Below are 15,908 nucleotides of genomic sequence, written 5' to 3' on the forward strand. Positions count from 1 at the left end.
GACAAATCAAACACAGGTATCCAGTATCCGAAATGTTTTAAATCCAATATGCCACAAAATGTTTAAAATGTCCCAGACAAATCCAAAAAGTCTCTGATTTTTCTCTTTTTTAAAGATACGTCCAAAGTGTTGTGGTCTGTATCATAGCCTGTAAACAGATAAAAACAAGTTATTAGGACAAATATCTAAATAAAAAATAAAACAACTTTTTTCTTATGCAACATAAACGTACCGTGGAGATCCGCTATATATATTTTTGCAATAGTACATACAACGTTCGCTTTGCCGCTGATATCCAAACCTTTAAAACAGATAACACATGTTATTAGAAAATATTAAATCAAACCAGGTTGTTTAAATCTATTGTAACAGGATTAAATAAATACACACCGGACAACACGATCCAATCGACTTCTCTTTGCTCCAAGATTTCCTTGTTACGCTGCTGGTGGTTCTAGTCTCGGTCTGACTTTTTGGTCAGGCCACTCTTCTCCGCGATTTACCAGGAATAGTTAATACCAGTTTAGACAATTTCGCTGCAAGACCAGAGATCGAATTTTTAGTTTTTAAATAAATCAGACAAAATACTGGAACGAACACAGCGAAACGCATACATACCAATAGACTTGAGTATAACAGCTCTGCTCCATCCAAACTGAGTCCGGGAGATCTCTTGTCGCTCCCCAATAAAGGTTCGGTCATAAACTTTCAAAGATTACATCACACGACCCCCACACAAACACACACTGACATAATATCAGCATCAGAAAACTTTGTGTCTGAACAGAAAATAGACTAGTTCGATAGAAAATATCGGCTTTAAGTTTAACCAGTTACATCTAATCACATATATATATATATATATATGATTAGTGATTGCCTTAAAATAAACTTTTAATGTTGCAAAACTGTAGATTCAACAACACACACCCGCAGTGTGACACGCAGTGGTGAGACGCGCACGGGTCGAAAAGGGAGGGGTGATAGACAGCAAATGTCACACACGAGCCGTCATGTTTAATGACAGCATACGCTTGACATAAACACACTCAGGAATAAACAAACCACTAAATGACCCGTCATAAAACGATAAAACATTCTCTGTCTAAAGTTGACAACTTGTACAGATTTTGATTGATGGGCCCGCCCCCCTGTCTAAGGGTCATAAAACACGACCTGTCAGACAGCAACTGTCACCGGGTGGGGGAGGGGGTCATAAAAGTTTGACGAATGCCGGCCCGTTACAACTACTAAAGACGTTGTAAACTTAATCATCTTGACATTCTTCAATGAGTAATTGTTCAATTTTTAGGCAAATACTGTACACTTTGAATGCTGTGAATAAAACTATATTTTAAATATATTTAAAATGAATTGGTTTTGACTGTTTTAATCAGCTTTTATTTATTTGGAAAAAAATATTTTGGTTATGTTACCAGCTAAAGTAATCTATTCCCAAAATAGCACTCTTTAAGTTAACTAATTATTAACGCACTTGAAGTATACTCATTACCAGGGCCGCCTTAACCTAATGTGAGGCCCCGGGGCTAAGAGGTTTTGTAGGCCCCCCTTCCCCTCGATTTATAGTCAAATTTTTTTTTTTTAAGTGTAATATCTAGGTAATCTACATCACAAAATGCATTAGTTTCTTTCGAGACATACAACTGTGAGTTTTCCCTTTGAGCCAGAAAACACCATAATATTGTTATTTACATATCACTGAGCCCACTTGAGCATAAACACAAGACACTTTATTTAACAACCACACACAGCAACATGTGGTGATAATAAAACCAAAATGTGTGAAAGTATATATGTTTATAAGCTTTATATTTATATAGTTTTTGGAATATACAAATTTGCAGAAAATTGCCACTCATACTTAAATGCTCACCACAGTTTTAAAAATATAATAAGTTAAAGTTAGTTTTAAAGTAAAAATGCATTAATGATAACAAAAGATAAGTCTTTATAGACAGAATCTTGTTTTTTAATCAGTTATTTATTTTGTAGGCTATTGAAGATATAGTATGCATTGTATTTAGTATTTATGCATACATAAGCATGTAAAACGACCAAGTATGAATATGCACAAGACAGACAGGGAACATACCTGTATATAAGATCTTTAGATAAGGAGATTGTAATGGGTATCAGGGGATGATCATTTGAGATGGTCTTGTCGCTCTTTACTTTCTTGCACCTTTACCGTTGCGTCTCTTTCTCGTCTTTCTAAACCAACAGATGTGTGTACTGTGCGCTAACGTCGCGTCAAACTACATCGCTCCAGCTGCGCACGCGTCACTGATATAAACTTGAGTAAACTTAAACTTTATAACAACTAACAGCATTATGTGCGGGAACTCCTTTCTTAATTTAGCGGCACAGTTTCTTGTGCACTTTTGGAGAGACTTCTGCATGCCAGAGACTCAGACAGCTGCACGAGCACAGAGAGAGCGAACGAGCGAGCGCGCGCACGAAAGAGAGAGAGACCTGCACCTCACTAGTGCTTATTATGAAATTTCAGAAATTACTCTTTCATTTGTTGGTGGATTATTTCCTGTTTCTCTGTCATACTCAGTCTAACGTGCAGGAATGTCAAGTTGACAACGCGCACTTAATTACATTACGCGGAATAAAAAATATGTTACGTCTGACATTTTATTTCACGTTAAGTTACAACGGACCAATCAGCAGCCATGTAACGTTCAATTAGAGTGATTGACAGAAAACCTGACAAGTTACAAAACAATATGACCTTTTCAGCTCATCATGAACGCAAACTTGGGAGGCCCTTGAACTTGGGAGGCCCCTGGGCTTCAGCCCAGGTAAGCCCGTGCATTAAGGCGGCCTTGCTCATTACTAATCTAGCTGCAGGTATGTAAAAGTATACAAAATGTAATGTACTTGGCATATTCATTTTTCACCAGGGCAGTTTTTAGAATTTTGGATTGGCCAAAAATATATAGAATGTATGCAAACAGTCTATTTAAGGTATACTGATTGTATGTTTGCAAGACACTCATAATACATTTGTAATGTACTCCTAACATAAATAAAACACACTCTAAATCCACTTATCAAGCATGAATTTAGCACAAAAACAGTCATGTACTTAAATTGTACTAAATACACTTAAAGTTGTTCCACTTTAGCACACAAAAGTACACTAAATACACTTAAAGTTGTACTTTGTTACAATTAATATACAACTAAAATATATTAAGTACAAAATTAGTTGTTCCAAAATAGCACTCTTTAAATAAACTAATCAATAGCACACTTTAAGTATACTGGTCATTAGTGTGACTGCAAGTATACTTAAGTATATCAAAATTAAATATATTTAGCATACTATTTTTTCACCAGGGATTACTTGCATAGATGTTGAGAATAAACTACTTTACCTGTGATTACACTCTAAAAAATTCTGGGTTATTTCTTCCCTTCATCCCCCTCCCTCTCCCATGCCTGTGTGTGTGAGATCATTGGTTGCCAGGTGAAATTCATACTGGTATGTTCTGAAAACTAAAATTACTTGAACATATGTTGAGAATAAACTACTTTACTTGTGATTACACTCTAAAAAATGCTGGGTTATTTCTTCCCTCCCTCCATGCCCAGGTCAAAAAGACGTAGTATTTAATGTATTAAAAATATACTTAAATACAAATAGTATGTTTATAATACATTTGTATTTCCAACATACTTATTTGAAGTGTATTAAAAATACGTTAAATTGCATTTAAACGTACTTTTTAAAGGGGGGGTTTAATGGTATTTCAAGCATTCTGACTTATTAACACAGTTTAAGAGTTGTTTCCTCATGCTAAACGTAGGCAAAGTGTCAAAAATGCAGTTGAGCGTGTTTCAGAGTATTTCTGTGCCGAATGCACTTCGCCAGGGTTCGTACAAGTTTCGGCTAATTTTTTTCGATTACGGTTCTAACTGACGTTTCAGGGGTTTTCGATACGTATCACTTCTTTATATGGGCTTCCGCCGGAAAACTTCCCCCGGAAAACCCCGCCCAGCCGTCAGTCAGCGGGAGACGCTAGAGCTTGCTAACAGCTTATCACGCCACTCAGCTTTGTTTAATTTCAAAAGTCAACAATGGCACAACAAGAAGTGTGTTTTTGGATGTAAGGAGAAGACATCCAGCCTTATGGAAACAATGGATATAGTTTATTATCCGGATTAGCAGCGGAGTTTTGCGTGTGTGTTTGATGCGGTGGATTTTCATGACGAGTTACACGTGGTAAGTAAGACTTCTGTCTTATGTTGGAAATAGGCGCGTGTATATTATATAAATGACACGAACATGTAGTGAATCATAAGTTAAAACAGTGTTGTATAGTGTTGCATGACTCGTACTCGCTCCTCCCGTGTTATAACTCCTCCTTCTTCATTTTTTCGTACGTTATCGGAAAGATTCGGTAAAGCTAATCTTTCTTTTATAAATCTGATTAAACTAAAGACTCTTCAGAGATATAAAGGATGTCATACTACTCCATAGGTACTCCAGATTAATATCAGAAATGCCGAAACAGCGTGTGTTACGTGAGCTTTAAAAGTATACTAGAAGTACACTGGTAATAAATATATACTTAATTACATTTTTAAGAAATATGCTTAACTTAAGAATATTTTTAATGTATTTATATTAAGTGTACTAGAAGTACATTAGTAATAAATATATGCTTTATTACATTTTTAAGAAATATGCTAAACTTAAGAATACTTTTAATGTATTTATATTAAGTGTACTAGAAGTATGCTGGTAATAAATATATGCTTTATTACATTTTTAAGAAATATGCTAAACTTAAGAATATTTTTAATATATTTATATTAAGTGTACTAGAAGTACATTGGTAATAAATATATGCTTTATTACATTTTAAAGAAATATGCTAAACTTAAGAATACTTTTAATGTATTTATATTAAGTGTACTAGAAGTATGCTGGTAATAAATATATGCATAATTAAACTTTTAAGAAATATGCTAAACACAAATGTACTTCTAGTGAAGTTTTAGTATATTTGGATAAAACATACTTTTATCAAAACATGATTCATTAATTGTAATAAGCTAACATTGAAATTTCCTCAAGCATTTAAACATCATATCATTCCGATTGCATAATAAACTATTTTTTCAAAGATTTGCTTAAAATCTTACGTTTGCTAGTAGGCTTGTTCGACTTCATGCGGCGCCGTAAGAACCTTCAGCTGGATGACGTCAAAGTACCGCGAGAGCGATTTGCGAACTCATACGGAGGAATCTCCTTTAAATCGCTCTCGCGGTACTTTGACGTCATCCGGCTGAAGGTTCTTACGGTGCCGCATGAAGTCGAACAAGCTTAATAGGTGTGTTCGACATCGGCTGCGGCTGGATGTAACCGATCGGCGAGATTAGCCGCGTGCAGGTGGGGAGGAGCTGAAAACGGAGACGTGAAGTCGGACGCGCTGTGCTTCCCGTAGTTTGCTGCATTTACGTCAGGCATGGCTGATCACGTGCCGTTTGCTTGCTTTATCGCAATAAACATGATTTGTAAGATGTAAACTACATAAAAAGTGAATTATACTGTTTTGAATGTCCGTGTATGAGCATGAGTGGAACTGAAGAGGCTTACAGCCAGGGTTTAAATTGGGCCGGGGCCGTCCGGGGCTAAGCCCCGGCACATAGGCTGAAGGTCGTGCTCTGCTCTTGCCAGTGTACTCGCTGCGCTGGTGCGTGAGTACTCGCTGCGCTGGTGCGTGTGCACTGACGCGAAGGGAATAATGTGTTTTCATTCATTATGGGGCATACTTACCAACGCAAGTTCAACGATTTGCGCGAGCAGATTACATACAAAGTCAATGCAAAGACGCAACCAGGCGCGTCCTCGCACGGGGCGATGAAAATGACGCGAATTGGGCGCCGCAATTGCCGCGAAAACACGCGCTTTTCCCTTTAAATGCGTCTTCGCGCAAGTTATGCAACTCAAGCGAAAAAACTCAGAACTTCAAGAACGCGCTCTCACGCAGGATCATTTGACGAGAGAGAGAGAGAGAGAGAGAGAGAGACAGAGAGAGAGAGGTAATAATGGTGCCCACGTCGAGAAAACTTAATAGAAGACTAGAAACGTGTAAAGGATTAAAGTATATGTCACTCATCTAATTACATTATGTTAAGGATAACACAGGATATAACTTTGTATAGTAAAATAATGTATTTTGATTACACAAATCAAACCTAACTATATGATTGTTTTAGCTGCTGACCAGCATAGGGAATCTCTATGGCTAATTTATAAGACATGTTGATGATACAGTACTGTGTGTTGTACCTTTTCTTGTTAATTGAGTCTTTTGGGGTAGCCTATCTTATGCCTAGAATTATTCAAGGAGGTTGATTCTTTTAACTTCCTTTAAAGTTTAATCAGTTGTGCATAATGACATGTGCAACAAATGGATATAGGGTGTCAAACTCATAGATTTGCATCATTTAAAATTCAGATGCTCTTTTTTAAATATTTTGGGTCAACCTCTGGCACACAGCTGAAACTTATCAAATCCTATCAGAGGTCCAGAATGTCATTGAAACACACCAGTGGCTTTGCTATCATCAGTATTAAACATGTTACCCCTTGAAGTACCCCTCCCCGCAGAGCCCCCCCACATAACAAATCCCAATTTAACCCCTGCTTACAGCATCTGTTTTTACAAGAATAAAGATCAACATAAGCATATATTATTTAAATACCAATGTAGTGGGGTCTACGCTTTTTATCCATTTTATTTTGATGAAGATGACACAATATAACATCGCGACTACATGAAAAGAGCTTTAACTGTTATAAAAATACAGATTTGTGAGCATTTGTGGAACTGAGGGCGTGAAAATAAGCACGAAACACAAGGATTGTTGTCATGTGGTGAATCCGACCAATGGTGAAACAGCTGTGTCGTCATTACAGCCCGTGCAGCTCCTCTTCGCGAACTGCGCTGGCTAACTCAGGCGGCTGATCTCGAATCGCTCTCGCGGTACTTAAAAACCATATGACACAATCACGTGCCTGCAGCCCCAGCTGAAGTCGGACAAAAATACTAACCGGAATGCATTGCTTCAAGTCAGCCACCGATCGGTCTGCGCAGAGCCGCATGAAGTCGAACACACCTATTGTTTATTTTCAAACAACACACGTGACTAAACCTGATTGGTTGTTGTCATAGTAACACGTCACGGTGCTATTTGAAAGCTGTTGTTGTTCAGTTCAGTTCACGAGGTGCATGCGGTTGCTTGCATTAAACGTATAAACTGTTAAATTAGATGGCGACTCTGCATTAAACGTATTTATTTAATTAATCAGCGATCATGTTTCACCAGAGGACTTAGATAAAACAACTCGATTTAAAATGTGAGCAGTTTTAGTGCATCTGACGTCGCTTTTTGTTTGGAGATGAACGAGACAACACAAGGGTAAGTGATGACAGATTTTCGCATTTCTTTATTTAGTTAACTATTAAATAAGTAAAACATTACAGTTGTCCTTATTTTAACCCAGCTTCTTTATGTAACGTTATGTCGGTGTCACGTGTGGTAATTGGAACATCGTTATTGTGTGACTAAGCATTTCTCTTAAAGGAATAGTCTACTCATTTTCAATATTAAAATATGTTATTACCTTAACTAAGAATTGTTGATACATCCCTCTATCATCTGTGTGCGTGCACGTAAGCGCTGGAGCGCGCTGCGACGCTTCGATAGCATTTAGCTTAGCCCCATTCATTCAATGGTACCATTTAGAGATAAAGTTAGAAGTGACCAAACACATCAACGTTTTTCCTATTTAAGACGAGTAGTTATACGAGCAAGTTTGGTGGTACAAAATAAAACGTAGCGCTTTTCTAAGCGGATTTAAAAAAGGAACTATATTTTATGGCGTAATAGCACTTTTGGGAGTACTTCGACTCGCCTGAAAAGTCTGCTCCCCTTCTCCCTCTCATAATGGGAGAGGGAGGGTGCTCTATCAGTTACTGTATATCAAAAGTAATTAGTTACTAGGGAAAGTAACTTTTAAGTTACTTTTATGTCTGCTTTTTAAATGTAAATATGAACAGTACTGAACAGTCAAACAATAAAATGATATGAATGGGCTATTTTACACATAAGACTAATATATCACATACTGTAGGAGCCTATTTTGCTTTAGATTCAACCTTTGAATATTTTTGTTAGAAATAATCTTAATATGTAAGCTTAGTTTATTTATGTATATCATTTACCATTTAGACAAATATTCTGTGTGTTTACAAAAATATATAATGTGTTAAAATTGTGTAGTGTCTCTTTAAAAATTTGGAGACAATTGAGTCAACATGTCATATTTTCTAAAATAAATTATAATTTTTCTGATTCCATATTTATTTTAATAAGTTAGAAACGTCTCCGCTGTGTCCTGCTGACAGGCGCGGTGCGCGTGCAGCAGGTGACGCAAATTATGGGTCCTCCGAAGGTTAGACCGTCTCATTTCAGTTCTCTTCGCGAACTTCTGAGGCTTCCACCTTGAAAGACCGATTGCTCACCTTTTTAGGTCGCATGCTTAGCAGGGCACGGCCATGGAATTGGGACACAGCGTGTGAAGCTTGCGGTGGTAGTGCGCTCTTTGGTCATATATTGTTTGTATATGTTTTCTGTTGGATTTAAATGATACTCAGGATTAAAGGAAGATATTTAATCAGAAGACGGAGTACGTGGATGATTTTGTCAGACGGACACAGCGAGTGGATCGTTTTGTCGGATACGGAGCAAGTGAAACCAAAACTGAAACTTAATGCGCACTCACACATACTATGGAGTTTTAACAGTTGTCATCCCAGCAGGATGAAGCGCAGTGTGAATATTTTTCTGGAAACAACAATCGCGGATCGTTCTCTTCCATGAAGGCCGATGTAAACATCTAAGATATATATTAACATTTCTCAGATTTATTGCTTTTGTGGACTACAAATGCCAGTTAATGAGACCGGATGGATTATGACTTGCGCAAAATTTTTAAATAAAGGTATGTTGTCCCGTTTAGATTTTTCATGTTCATTCTATACGCACTGTCAGCTATGATGAAGTTTAATGATTTAACGAGTGTAACGTGTTACTCCCATCACTGTTGATAACTCATGAAATTTTGCACAGCTGTGAAAATTTACATGTGGTGTAGGATTTGGAATTAAGCGTGGGAAAATGGCTCTATAGCGCCACCTACAAATTTCAACAAAGCAGCCCTCTCACTCTGTTTGACGTACAATTACGAAATTTGGTACACTTCTGTATCATGACAAGACCTACAAAAAAGTTTCTTGGATCAAAGCCATAAACCAAACAGGAAGTCAGCTATTCTGAGTTTTTTGTGATTTGGGCGCAGTTTTCCTGGCGTCATACTTTAATAAACTCCTCCTACAGGATTTGACTCCTGTAAAAAATTTGTGTCGGTTCTGGCCCGACAAAGTTTGATGTTTTTCCATGAAACAGGAAGTTGCTGGAACTAAGGCATACAGTGTCCGATCTGTCACAAATTTCACATGATTGCTAAGAGTCCTGACCTGAACACATCTACATTCCAAATTGCATTTATAGTCATAGCACCACCAGCTGGCAACCTGAAAGGTCATGTTTGTATTTGTATTTATTTATTTAATAGGGACCATGCATATTCATGAACAATGTTGTAAAGACAGACAACATGTAAATATGCCAGAATTAGTAAAAAAAATACTACTTTTCATCTGTAGTCCCTAGGCCGGTAACAAACACTAACCAGAACATAACCAACAACATACCACATTAATTCACTATGACAACTACAAGGAATAAGAATATCCATGAAAAATACAAACAAACACATTTTTAGACAGAATAAAATACAACAACAAAGATGAAATTTTAGTATCAGTAAAACCAGTGCAGTATATCAATATAACAGTTAATAATGTGTACACCTCTGGTTCTCCAAGAGCCACAATTTCAATTGTGTTTTAAAATTGTTAAAAGTTGGACACTCTCTTATCGGTAGAGGCAAACTATTCCACAATTTACCACCTATTATTGACAACACATTTTGACCAAGGGTAGTATGTCTAAATGGTATCACACAGTCCCTTTTTACAGAGGCCCGTGTGCTACCTCCACTTGCAAGCCTTTTGTAAAAGGCATGCAGTGGAGGCGGGGCAATATTATTTAGCACCTTATAAACCAGACAGATGTACTTAAAACGTTTAAAATTCTCAAAACTTTGTCTCTCCAATTATGTCTCTCCAAAATATTACAGTGGTGAAATAACATTGTCTTATCAAAGATTTTTATGGCTTTCTTAAAAAGAGATTCAATAGTTTTTAGATTAGATATGCTAGTTAAAGACCAGTTTATAAAACAATACTCAATATGTGAAAAAATCATAGTATATAGGAACAACTTGGCAGCTTTGATGTTAAGAAATTTGTTTAAAATTCTGCAGACTGAATTTAACTTTATTTGCTACATTTTTACATGTCGTCTGAATGTCAAGTTGGAGTCATATGTGACTCCTAAATACTTGAATTCATTAACAAGATTAAGCTCCTGTCCTCTAAAGAACACATTAGAATGTGACACCTTTGTGCTTTGTTTGGTAAATGCCATACAGACTGTTTTTTTGGTATTTAAATAGAGACATGATGTGTGCCATTGCTGATGTAAGGGTAGAGGCTATCTCTACGTAGTTTTTATCATGAGTAAAGATCACAGCATCGTCTGCATACATTTGGACATCAAAATTTTTGCATGCCTCAGGCAGGTCATTTATGTAAAGTGTGAATAAAATCGGACCAGGTATGGAGCCTTGGGGGACCCCAACTGGACAAGCACTAAATGGAGACTTTGTGTCATTTATACAAACACATTGCTTTCTACAGGTCAAGTATGATTTTATCCACTTAAGAGCTTGCTCTGAGAAATTAAAATATGTCAATTTAAGACAAGAGTATTTCGTGGTTTACTATATCAAAAGCTCGCTTTAGGTCAAGGAAGACAGCACCAACAGAAGAACTCCTATCTAAATAGCCTTTAACCTTTTCTAAAAACAAACAGTTAGCTGTTTCCGTTGAATTATGAGCCCTAAAACCAAATTGCATGGGGTGGAATGAATTATTAATTTTATTGAGATGTTGGATCATTATTGTAGCCACCCATTTTTTAAGGATTTTAGAAACAACAGGTAGAATACTGATAATTGTTCATATCAGATCTATCTCCTGATTTAAAGATAGGTATGACCAGGGCCATCTTCCAAGCTGAAGGCACTATGGATTGACTTAAAGATTGATTTTGACACCACTTTCAAATATTCAACAAAGCATCCATTGGACTGTGTTTAACGTACATGTACGAATTTTCGATATGCTCATGTATTATTACAAGCCAAACAAAAAAGTCTCTTGGAGCATCGCCCTACACAAACAGGAAGGCAGCTATTTTTTATTATTTCTCAAATTTTGGCTCAGTTTTTCTCATTTCCAGCAGTCATACTTTAACAAACTCCTCCTACAATTTTTGTCGGATCATCATTATATTTAGCGAGTCTCATCTTAAGGCCTTTTTGATGCTAAATTGCGAAGGATTTGATTCTTTGTTAAAATTTGTGTCTGTTCCGGCCTGCCAAATTTTGACGTTTCGCTATGAAACCGGTTGCTGGAACTCAGGCATACAGTGTCCAATCTGTCCCAAACTTCACAGGATTGTTAGAGTCATAACCTGAACACATTTACATGGCAATAGTCACTTATGGTCATAGTGCCACCAGCTGGCAACAGGAAGTGACATCTTTGAATGGATTATGCAGTGTCCAATATTACCCTAACTTCACATGATTGATAAGAGTCCTGGGGCCCGTTCTTCGTACGTCGCTAACTCAGTTAGCTGGATTTGATTGTTGATGATTTGGCATGATCTTGGATTATTTGGTTCTTCGAAGCTCATTCTAAACTTGGTGTCATAGCAACAGGTCCCTAAGCTCAAACCTGCTCGGGAGCAGGCTTATTTCATATAAACAAGATTAGTTTGTACCTTTTTAAGCGGATGTGATACGGAAAGTCTGACGCAGTCGCGTATTCTTCATTATACGAGCGCAATCTGCGTAAGATGCATGATTAATATAAAGAGCTTTTCAAATTCAACACGTAATAAAAAAAGAATATATTAATTAAATCTTTTAGCGATGTTATTTAAAAAATATATAATATAACAAATATATTTTCCTGTACTTGTGCGACTTGTTTTTGTGTAACAGGTGTTTGATTATTATTCTTAAACGAATGACATGCTGATCACATTCATTTTAAATTTGTTTGAATTTTCCTTAATAAAAACAGCAATTAATCATACCCAGCACTTATAGATGTTATGTACAATAAAGACTATTACTCAGTGTGAAATAATTTTCATTTGAATAAACTAATCTCCTATTTTAGTTTTGTCTTTAGACTGTCAAGTAGCTTTCAATGTCATGCATAAAAAGGGTTTTCGTTTAGTAATTTCTATCTGTTCTATCTTTAAAACGTTGTCTACAAATATGTTACCCTGTCCCTGTTCTGTGACAAAAATGACCAAAATAACCAAATAAGTTTTTTGTACATATTTTCACATATCTTTATCTTCTTTACTACACTTTTCTGTGCAGACTCAGCAGATGCAGGACTTTCGGTTAACGTGGAATACTGCTAATATAGTCAGAAATCAGTTAAGAATAATGCAATTGAAGTAAACTTATTTAACCACTTGCATATAGTTTCTCTAAAGGACTACCATCTGAGAGGATTTCTTTACTGTCATGTGCATTGCTATCAGAAACGGTTGTATTTTATAATCTTTTGATGTAGAATAACATTACCATTCCCTTACTGCACATCATACTTTATTTACCACATTATTGGAAACGTCTCGGTTACGGATGTAACCCTCGTTCCCTGAAGGAGGGAACGGAGACGTCACGTCGTGACCGACGAATTGGGAACTCGCTTAGAGAGACCAATCTGCTTCGTTTACTACAAAAACGCCAATGAACTTGGCATTGAGATATTTGCATAATGCTGGCGCCGCCCCGCCAGGTGCCTTTATAAGCAGCAGGTGCAAATAGGGAAATTAGCTTCTTTTCGCTGAGAAAGCCGGGAGAAAGTGTGACCGGTCGTAACAGCAGGTGGCAGCACCTGTGGCGACGGGACGTGACGTCTCCGTTCCCTCCTTCAGGGAACGAGGGTTACATCCGTAACCGAGACGTTCCCTTTCAGTCGGTCACTACGACGTCACGTCGTGACCGACGAATTGGGAATCCCTATCAAAACGCCACTAGGGGCTGACCTCTTCCAGTGACTGCGTAAAAGCCCTCCGGTTCCACTTAAGGAGGAGGAGGTAGGTTTTAGGGCAGAAGGCCGGGCACTAGATGTTCCTTTAACCCCACAGAAGTGCCAGCGACTGGGAAGCGCCCTACCTGAGCGGGATAGGAACGCTGCGGAAGCCACCACCCGTCTTAAGGGCTAATGGTGGGCGAAGTCAACCGTAGTTGAGGAATAAAGACAGCCGTGGCTGTGTAAGCAAAGCAGTGCTCTGCTAAGGGAAACGTGGGCTGGTAGGATTAACCCCACGGAAAAATACTCACAAAGGAACCCGGTGGGACACAATGTGGAGCCCGAGCCAGACACGTAGGTTCGCGAGGATACAGCTAGTGAAAGGCTGACAGCCAATGCTCCGCAACAAAGGCTGCCAAGGCAGCGGAGGAAGAACAATTCAAACCATTACGCATTTTTGTTCTGAAGGCCTTCCATACTGACACAGTTATGAAGCATCAGTTGGAGGCTGCAAGCCGACCTGCGAGACTGCTCTCCGTGCTCCCCCTGGTGAGGAAAGAACACGAGAGGATACAGGCTCGATACGAACACTGTAAAATCTAGTGAACGTATTAGGTGTCGCCCAACCAGCAGCTCTACAGATGTCTGTTAGCGAGGAACCACGAGCTAAAGCCCAAGATGAGGCAACACTCCGTGTGGAGTGCGCTCTCAAATTAAAGGGGCAAGGAATACCCTGAAGATTATAAGCCAGGGCGATAGTATCAACTATCCAATGAGACATCCTCTGCTTAGTGACAGCTTTCCCTTTCTGCTGGCCACCATAACAAACAAAGAGCTGGTCTGAGGTCCTGAGGCTTTGCGTGCGATCCACGTAGAGTCGCAGTGCGCGTACGGGGCACAACAAAGCCACGGTTGGGTCTGCGTCCTCCGGAGGCAGCGCTTGCAAGCTCACCACTTGGTCTCTGAAAGGAGTCGTGGGAACTTTGGGCACGTAGCCTGGTCTGGGCCTCAATGTTACGCTTGAGGCAGCAGGACCAAACTGAAGGCACGAGTCGTCAACAGAGAATGCATGTAAATCCCCTACTCTCTTCACTGAGGCCAATGCTAGCAGGGTCAGAGCTTTCATTGATAAAAGCTTCAGACTCGCAGACTGCAAAGGCTCGAACGGGGGGGCCTGAAGGGCTTTCAGCACCATGGACAGGTCCCAGGGAGGAATAGAAGGAGGGCGCGAGGGGTTTAGCCTACGAGCGCCTCTTAGAAATCTAACAACCAAATCATGCTGGCCAACTGTTCTGCCGTTAATAAGTGAGTGATGAGCAGAAATAGCAGCGATATCAACTTTAATGGTGGAGGGTGACAGCCTACCGTCTAACCTATGTTGAAGATATAAAAGCACGGTGTTAATAGGGCATTCTCTGGGGTCCTCGCGTTGCGAAGAGCACCAGGTGACGAAAAGGTTCCATTTAAACGCGTAAGCCCGTCTCGTAGACGGAGCTCGTGCCGCGTTGATTGTGTTAGATACCGCTTGCGGTAAATCACCTAAACCTTGCGCGCGCTCAACGACCACACATGGAGATCCCACAGGTCGGGGCGCGGGTGCCATAATGTGCCCCCTCCTTGAGAAAGAAGGTCCTTCCTCAGGGGAATCCGCCAGGGAGGGGCTGTCGCGAGGAGCATTAACTCTGGAAACCAATTCTTGCTCGTCCAATATGGGGCGATCAGTAAAAGGCTCTCCTCGTCCTGCCTGACCTTGCACAGTGTCTGTGCGATTAAGCTCACTGGGGGGAATGCGTATTTGCGCATCCCCCGAGGCCAGCTGTGTGCCAATGCGTCCACGCCGAGGCTGCCCTCGGTTAGTGAATAAAATAGGCGACAGTGGGTATCGTCCGGCGACGCAAACAGATCTATCTGCGCACGACCGAACTTCTTCCAAATTAGCTGGACCGTCTGGGGGTGGAGTCGCCATTCGCCGGGGCGCGCAGCTCGAGAAAGCGCGTCCGCTGCTGTATTGAGCGAGCCCGGAATGTGAATGGCACGAAGGGACCTCAGATGCTTCTGACTCCAAAGGAGGAGATGACGAGCGAGATGCGACAGGTGACGAGAGCGCAAAACCGCCTTAACGGTAAATAACGCAACAGTCGCAATATTATTGGTGTCGGCTAATACATCCTTCCCTCGCATCTCCATAGCGGAGCGTACAAGTCCCAGATATACAGCGCACCGCTCGCGGCAGTTGGGGTGCTATGCACACCCCTGAGACTGCAAGCCCGTCATACGTGGCTGATCATCCCGTGCTGAGGGCATTGCAATATACAGAATGCCAGGAGACCCCTCAGGGGCATATCTTCTATCGGAAATGCCGGGTCTACCACGGGGAAAAATTGAAATGACACGCAGGTGCAATGTTTACACGGTGTATGTCGGTGTGCCACGCTCTCCTCGAGACTCGATCGTAAGCCAACGCTGAAGCGGTCTCATATGAAGCAGCTAGGGCGGCGTCACAGCCGCAGCATGCTGTCATATGTCCAGGAGCTTCTGAAATTGTTTCAG

The 15,908-nt window shown here is 39.8% G+C and overlaps 1 long non-coding RNA gene across 1 annotated transcript; it reads right to left on the minus strand.

Moving 5' to 3' along the window:
- Positions 1-230: 230 nt before the first annotated feature.
- LOC141280863 (uncharacterized) lies at positions 231-1,145 on the minus strand. Its single transcript, XR_012335178.1, has 3 exons — positions 619-1,145; positions 391-536; positions 231-301 (listed from the first exon to the last, which is right to left on the minus strand). It is a non-coding gene; the product is annotated as an uncharacterized lncRNA (long non-coding RNA).
- Between the last annotated feature and the right edge of the window lie 14,763 nt (positions 1,146-15,908).

Source organism: Paramisgurnus dabryanus, chromosome 16 (genome assembly GCF_030506205.2).
Source record: "Paramisgurnus dabryanus chromosome 16, PD_genome_1.1, whole genome shotgun sequence".
Classification (NCBI taxonomy): domain Eukaryota; kingdom Metazoa; phylum Chordata; class Actinopteri; order Cypriniformes; family Cobitidae; genus Paramisgurnus; species Paramisgurnus dabryanus.